This window comes from Diceros bicornis, chromosome 35 (genome assembly GCF_020826845.1).
Source record: "Diceros bicornis minor isolate mBicDic1 chromosome 35, mDicBic1.mat.cur, whole genome shotgun sequence".
Classification (NCBI taxonomy): Eukaryota; Metazoa; Chordata; class Mammalia; order Perissodactyla; family Rhinocerotidae; genus Diceros; species Diceros bicornis.
Window position 1 is genome coordinate 32,738,578 of NC_080774.1, and position 7,786 is coordinate 32,746,363.

Below are 7,786 nucleotides of genomic sequence, written 5' to 3' on the forward strand. Positions count from 1 at the left end.
TTCAGGGCACTGGGGAGCTGAGACGGTTCTGGAGCAGGAAGAAGTTCAGGGACAGCCTGTCACTGCCGCCAAGGCCTCAGATGCCCCATCTGTATTTGGGAACTGCGGGAGCAAATGTGTGGCAGGGGCTGAGCTCTCTCTGCTGGGGTCCAGGGGCTGCAAGTGCGGGGAGGGGGGAAGGGGAGGAGCAAGACAGACTTAAGGGGACCCGGGAGTGTTGGGGACACTGCCGGTGGGCCATGGCCCCTTAGGACTACAATGTATAGTAGTATAATAATACATCTGCATATATTAACTCTCAGAGAAGAGCCCCCTACTCCCTAGCTAACCAGTGGCAGTGAGGAGGGAGAAGCTCATCTTGGACCTCAATGCCACTATGAGGCCCAGCTTATTCTTCTCACTCCAGCCTGTGGTGACGGTCTGACATTGCAGAGTTGGGGGGATGAGGGGATGGGGGGCCCAGGAGAGCCAGGGGCCCCCAACAAGGCCTGGTAACCCTGCAGCATCGCCCACTAACACCCAGCCTGGGCAGCCTTGCAGCGGGATCCCGGGGCCCCAAGAGCCCCTGCTGGCACATGACCTCAGGGAGCTAAAAATGGGCAATGATTTCACACGTGCAGGCAGGCGGGCGGGAGCGTGAGTCAGCTGGTGATCATGGGAAGGTCCGGCCCCGTTACACATGCCTGGGCACACAGACGCAGACAGGGACCTGGACACACACATGCACGTACCTGGTCCCTCCCACAGGGACAGGTACATGTACACGCGTGTGCATGAGCACCCAGCCCAGCCCACAGGTCCGAGCACATCAATCTGCGTGCTCTCCTAACAGCACCCACTGTCGCCAGAGGCCCTCGTACATGCACACATCCCCATGTGTGAAAAGTGTGCTTGTGGGCCATTTAAAGCCTTGCTGTTACAGGATGTGGAACATATACAAAAGCAGAGAGGACCCGACATGGCCCTGGGCTTCCATGCTGTCATCTCCTGGCCAGCGGACATTGCCTTTGTTCCTTTGTCCTCCTGTCACCCCGCCCCCCAGGATGGTCTGAAGCCAAGTCCCAGCGTAGCCCTTTCGCTTTGCAGCTCTGTAAGGTAACCAAGACTCTTTACCCCACCCAGGGCTCGGAGCCAAAGCAGGGCTGCGGGATCTTAGGGATCTCGAGGCTGCCACTGGGGGACATTGAGTGACCGAGCTGGTGTCTCTTTCCAAGGGCACAGCATCAGGTGTTTGGGTCCGAGGCCCAAAACAAGAGGGGCACCCCGTGTTTTGTTTCCCCACAAAGGAGCCGGCTCCTAGGGCAAAATCCAGGTCAGAACGCCTACACAGCTCTGAATGTTTCCTCTGCGGGGATCGGTGTGGTTGTCTTCAGCAGCATGATTTTCCGTTTCTCAGGACCGCCACCCTCCAATCACTAACTTGCTCATTCTTTTGTTCTACACAACTCTGGGCCGACCTGGACCTGTCCTCCCCTGAACAGGTGTGTGTGCTCCCGCCTCCCTGCGTCAGGTGGGTGTGGTCCCTCCTTACCCACCATGGTCAGCTGGGCAGGGTCCCACCTCCCCCGCAGTCAGGCTGGCATGGCCCCTCGTCCCCTGAGGGCCCGGTGGGTGTGGTCCGGCCCTCCCACGATGGCCAGGTAAGCATAGAGCCCCGTCCCACGTCTCGTGGCTGTGGCCTCAGCACAGCTGGGCAATGCAGAGCAAGGCAGTTTGGGGCAGCGGGGCCTGCAGTCTGGGAGGCCCGCCTTCACCCCGAGGTGGGAGGGGCCAGTCAGCAGCCAGTGTGGGCAGTGGCCAGCGCTCGGCTGGGGGCCAGGAGCACACAGTCCCTCACGCTCACATGAGAATCTCAGGACTCTCCCCTGAGTCCCTGGAGGACCAGGGGAGGTGGGCAGTGAAGCCCCATCCCCCAGGTAGCGCGTTGGGGGCTAAGAGTGTCTCCCTGAGCCGCGTGCCCTGTCCCAGGATGACCCTGGAGGGGGCCAGGGAGGAGAGCTTGGTGGGCGAGCCAGGAGCATCGCACTCACCGTGTGCAGCAGGGCCCCCGGCCGCCCTGGCTGGAGCTGCCCTGCTCCTCCAAGCGTGCCACCTCCTGACTGGACAAGGAGAGGGGCTTCGAGGGGCTTCGTCGCGCGCAGCGCTGGCCCTCCCGCCGTGCCGTGGCCCTGCTGACTGCGCCCTCCGTCATTCCGGAGGGACACGGTGCCGGGCAAAGTGAAGGACAGGCAGACCTAGTGAAGGACAGGCAGACCTAGAGAAGAGCGATTTGAAAGCCCAGTTCTTACGGAGCTCACCATATGGGGATGGGAACTGATAGTTCACGACTCCAAGGCCCACCTAGTAATGTGCCCTGTAAGCGGAATATTCCATGTTGTTTTTGAGATTCGTTTCCAACATTTACTAGGTTTTTTAAAAATACCGAGAATGAACAAAGGGGACCACCACCCCACCTCCCAAACGCCACTACTAGTGATAATAGTAAGGAAGTAAAGCAACACAGGTGTGTCCTCAGGACGTGTAACACGCAGACGGGAGCACGGTGGAAGTTTCCGGTCACTTGCCCCGTCTTGTGTCCCTAGAAGAGAGACGCTCTGTCCTTAGCCACCGAAAGGGCCCCCTCCTCGTGTTTCCCCTCCCCACCTCCTGGGTCGTGGTGCGTCCTGCCCCGTGGCGGCCCTTTCCCAGCAAGGACCTGGGGCTCGCTCCGGCAGCAGGACTGCTGCATGCCGGCCCTCCAGAAAGGCCGCAGGCTCACGCTCCCTCACGGTGGTGGGGCCCGGGGCCCAGCCAGGCAGGGCGCCCCGTGCGGGCGACCAAGGCCTGCATCCGGTTTCCCGTGCCTGGTGGGGCCTCTGGCCTCCTTCTGTGAGCTGCGTAGTTGCCGCCGTGGCCCGTTTTTCTCTTGGATCCCCTTTGTCTCGTTGACTTCCATGTGCTCTTTGTAACTCGCCATTGGTCTTACGTGTCACTTCCAAATTTATAATTGCTCTCCTGGGAAATATGGCTTGAGCAGAGTGGTTCATTCATCTCTCCTGCTTCTCCTAAGGCACGGGTGCACGTGTGTCAGGAGGGCAGCACAGACGATGAGCAGAGAGACCGTTCCCGGTGTCCCGGGCTGGGGGACACTCGAGGTGATGTGTCACCGGCTTTTCGTGGCCTTCCGAGCTCTCCTCCCGGGAGGGAAAGGTGGAGGACGAGGCTGGCCTCCGGGGAGGGAGCCCGGATATCTGGACCCTGGTCATTTTCAGGTTATGGTTTCTGTTCATGGTTAACTAGAGGCAAGAGAACTCTGCACAAATTCTATCAGCTTTGCTGCTGAGCTCAGAGAAGGAGCGTGCAGACCCCACCTGCAGCTCAGAGGGCAGGAGCGGGCTGGGAAAGTCGCTCTGAAGGTAGGGTGGCCCTGGGAGCAGGGAGGGGTGTGGGCCGAGGATTCGGGCCCATAGCCCGTGCAGACTTTGACCTGCTGACACGTGTCCACTCTGCCTTGTGTAAACAGGCGACGTGGCATCTGCCCTGCACTTGGTGAACTCTGCTGTGCTAGCCGGCGTCCCAGGTCTGTGCGGCTCAGCCTTGCCCGTGTCTCAGGGGCCCCGAGTCCAGCCCTCTCTGGCTGCACCCTAGCTACCTGCCTTGGGTGTTGCTTGCCGGGGAGGTCGTGCTGCAGCAGTAGCCGGCTGACGCCAACTGGCGTGTCTCGCTCACTGTGGTGCAGGCGGCAGGGCTTCCCTTTGTTATCGAGGGACAGGTGCTCCACGTGGGGCTGTCCCTGAAGGGAGGGGCGACTTCGTCTGTGACCCATGCGCCTGGCCTGCGGGCCACCTGTGTCCTTACCTGGAAGCTCACTTAAAGGACCTCAGGAGTCTCCCGGACTGTTCTGTGTGAGCGCCCGAGGGAGCTGCACATGGGCCGGGCCTCCCCCGTGCGGTGCATCCTTGCCCAGGCCAGCTGTGCCCCTCGCTCAGGCAGCGGCTGACCCCCGGCTGTGGGGGAAAGCGCCCAGTGAGGGGTGCTGTGATCTGCACTCCCCCAGGCACACCTGCTCCGTGCACCAGGGCGCGGCCACAGGGGCGGGAAGCTGTTTGTGTGTGGGGCTGCACTCTCCCGGGGCTCACATGAGCTAGGTAACTGGGGCATGTGGCTGGCTTCTTGAACCTTGGGGCCACATCAGCACAAGGGAGGCAGTGGTAGCACCCCCACACTGAGGAGAGGGTGGGTGAGCCAGGAGGGGCAGGTCTGCACTAACACCAGGGGCTTTGAGCCCCTGCACTGGCTGTGGGGCTGCCTGGCCAGCCACCAAGCACTGAAGCCTGGCACCCTGCCCTGGGTTCCCTTCCTCCCCCTCCATCCCCTCCTCCCCGCCCCACCCACCCCTATCTCAGATGCCAGAGGCCACACCCATGCTGTTGGCAGCCTCCTCATTGGGCCTGGCGCTGCTGGCTCTACTGCTCTTCCTGCGACGCTGGGGTTGGTTCCATTCCTCCTCTTCTGGAACGAGTTGGTCCTGCAGTTCCTCCACAATTGGCTCATGGGCGACAGCAAGGAACAGCGCATCCTGCGCCATGTGCTGCAGCACGCGGTGGCCGGGGACCCGCAGAGTGTGCTCGAGACCATTGACGCCTACTGTTCGCAGAAGGAATGGGCCATGATCGTGGGCAACAACAAAGGTGGGTGCCCAGCCAGCAGGCGATACACACGGGAACAGGCCTCAGGCCGGGCAGCACAGCCCAGAGAGGAGAGGCCTCTTATCGCCCCTTTTCTGGGTGTTGGGGTGGGGGCTCCTCTGGAGGCCTGGAGCCCCAAGTCACTGGTCCAGACTCCCTCTCCCCTGCCAGGAGTAAAGCTTGGGCTGAGGCCCCGACACCCACATCATTGTCCCCTTTGGAGGGAGGGACTTTGATAAACTGCCCAGGAGGCCACTGTTCAGAGTCCCCTCTTTGCCACAGACCAACTCAGCCAACACCAGTGGGAGGTGACAGCAGGGGCTCCAAGTATGCCCCGCACTTGTACTCCATCCGGCAGCCCTGGGTGCTGATGCAGGGCGGGCCCTGGGTGCCCGGGTGTCCCTGTCTGCCATGAGGGTCTGCATAGCTACTGGGACTCTGCCGGGCCCAGGCACTGGCCCTCCCCCAGGGCTGCCTCCTGACCTCTGGACTCCAGCCTGGGGCGTGAGCATGCGCTGTGCTGCTCTCTATGCAGTCAGGCCCTGGGGACAGTCGTGACAGCCACTGTCCAGCCCCCTCAGAGCCTCTGACAGTGTTCGGCTCAAGGGAGCGAGGGAGGCCCTGAGTGTAGCCCATGGGGGCAGCTCTGGGTTAGAATAGTTGGGGTCAGCCAGGAATTGTGGAAAAGAGAAAGGGACCAGGGTGTGCAAAGGCGCAAAGGCCGAGGGACTTTGGGAGCTTGGATGGTGCATGAATGGGACCAGGGCCTTCGGGGAGGGCAGGGGGCCTGTGGGGAGGGCCACGGGCCATCTGGGGAGGTCTGGGGGTCTCAGGGAAGTGCTGGGGGCCTCTGGGGGAGCCGGAGGCCTCGGGGAAGGGCTGGGCCTCAGAAGAGGGCTGGGGGCTATCGGGGGAGGCGTGGGGTCCATTTGGGAAGAGCTGGGGGCCTTGGGCGAGGCCTGGGGCCCTCTGGGCAGTGTTGGGGGCCTCAGGTAGGGCTGGGGGCCAGGCATCGGGAGAGGCTGTTGCTCACTTGGGAGGCGCAGGGCCAGGCCTTGGAGTGGGTCTCCTCCGTTGCCTGCACTCACCCCTCCTGTGCCCCACAGGCCAGTTCCTGGACGCAGTGGTGCGGGAGCAGCGCCCCTCCGTGCTGCTGGAGCTGGGGGCCTATTGCGGCTACTCGGCCGTGCGCATGGCCCGCCTGCTGCCGCCTGGCGCCCGCCTGCTCACCCTGGAGATCAACCCTGACTACGCCGCCATCGCCCAGCAGATTCTGGACTTCTCGGGCCTGCAGGACAGGGTGTGGCACCTGCCCCTAGAAAGACAGGGACACTGGGGCTCCAGGGGCTGGGCACAGGCGGGAGGGAGGGGCCCAGGGCACACCTCTGCACAGTTCAAGGCCACAAGGATCCTGCTGCAGGATCTCGGGGGCTTTCCCGGGACCCGCAGCAGCTCGGTGAGAGCGGTCTCGCTGCCCCGACCCACAAAGCAGGCAATTCCCGAGGCTGCCCCCGGAGGAACGGGGGCAGAAGGCGCTTGTCTGCCCAGAACCCCAAAGAGAGCTGTTGGTGGACCCTCGCAGGGGTGCTGGGGGGTGGTCTGTTTTTCCCTGTGGGTGTGGGCCCTGACAGAGCTCCGTTCCAGGTGACCGTTGTCCTCGGGGCCTCCCAGGACATCATCCCCCAGCTGAAGAAGAAATATGACGTGGACACGCTGGACATGGTCTTCCTCGACCACTGGAAGGACCGGTACCTGCCGGACACACTCCTCCTGGAGGTGAGCCGCCCACCCTGGCTGGGTTGTGCCTCGGTGCTGGCTGCAGGGGTAGGGGCCGCCCCGTCGGTGGGTCTCAGCCTCTCTGTGGTGTCTGGGGAGAGGTGGGATCGGTGCTGCCTTCTTCCCCCTTAAGTCTAGCTTCCTCGAGGATGGGTGGGCCCCAGCACCCTCCAAAGGCCACCACAGCTTCTTTCTTCCTTTCGTCCCTTCGTCCCTTTGTTCGTGGTAACCCGTGGGGTTTCGTGTCTGAGGTCTCTCACTCCACCGACTGTCGCATCTGGGGCCAGCGGTGCCTCCTGAGTCCTTCAGCATGGCCCTAGGAGGCTGGAGCCCGCTCCCGACTCACCTTGGGCATTTCCTGCGCCAGACCTAGCTGCCCTCTGGGGCCGGGAATGGGGCTGCTCTCTTCTCCGTCCGTTGGCAAAGATGCTGGGAAGTTCCTTTCTTTTCTCTTCGGGAGAGCAACCGCTCCGTGATTCACAGTGGTCCTTTCTGTTCCAACTCTGGCTCATGGCTGTCCCATGCCTACACACTGACCTCACAGGGGTGTGTTTGCCAGGACACCGGCCAGAGGGCCCTCGGCTTCCCCCGCGAGAGCCCAGACCCCCCCCAGAGACTATCCTCGGGCACCTCCTGGAGGGGGCAGAGTTAGGACCCCACGGGTTTAGGACACTGGGACATGCCCCACGTGGGCCTGCCTGCAGCCTGAGTCACACCTGGGGTCACGTGTTGGATTTTGCTTTCAATGTTTGGGATTGTTTGTTTGTTTAACTTTCATTCTATGATTATGTAAAAAAAGCTCCGTTGTTTAAACTCAAATCTAGGGGATGAGACAACTGGGGGGTCCCTTGCCTGGTCTGCCGCGCCCCCACAGGCAAACGTGTCCCCTCACGGTTTCTCTTTCCATGGCTTCCTGTGATCTACGCAGCCCTTCCCCCCCGTTCCGAGAGACTGCCCACCCAGGAGGTCGCTGCCCCTGGCTGTGTCCGGCCACTCCTCCTTCCTTCTGCAGAGCTCAGGCCCTGCCAACACCAACTAGCTGCCCAGGCCCAGGCCCCGGTGGAGATGGGGCATCTCAGTACCGGAGCATGGGGATCTCAGGAGCGGACCCCCGAGGGGCAGGCTTGTGGGTCCAGAGGTCTGCTCCTCTGCGGCCCCCGGCCCTGCAGGGTCGCCATGGTCAGATGGCACTAAAACTCCAGGGACGCCACCAGCAGCCCACACACGGGCTCCAGGCATCTCTCTCACCTGGAGCTGCCACGTGTTCCTGGCACCGGGTGACCGAGGGACCCACTGGCCTTGAGGTGCCATTGTGTGCCGGACCCTGCCCCCGTCGTCTCCTC

At 62.6% G+C, this 7,786-nt stretch overlaps 1 pseudogene; it reads left to right on the plus strand.

Moving 5' to 3' along the window:
* Positions 1-2,871: 2,871 nt before the first annotated feature.
* On the plus strand, positions 2,872-6,815 carry LOC131398542 (catechol O-methyltransferase-like; annotated as a pseudogene).
* Positions 6,816-7,786: the final 971 nt, after the last annotated feature.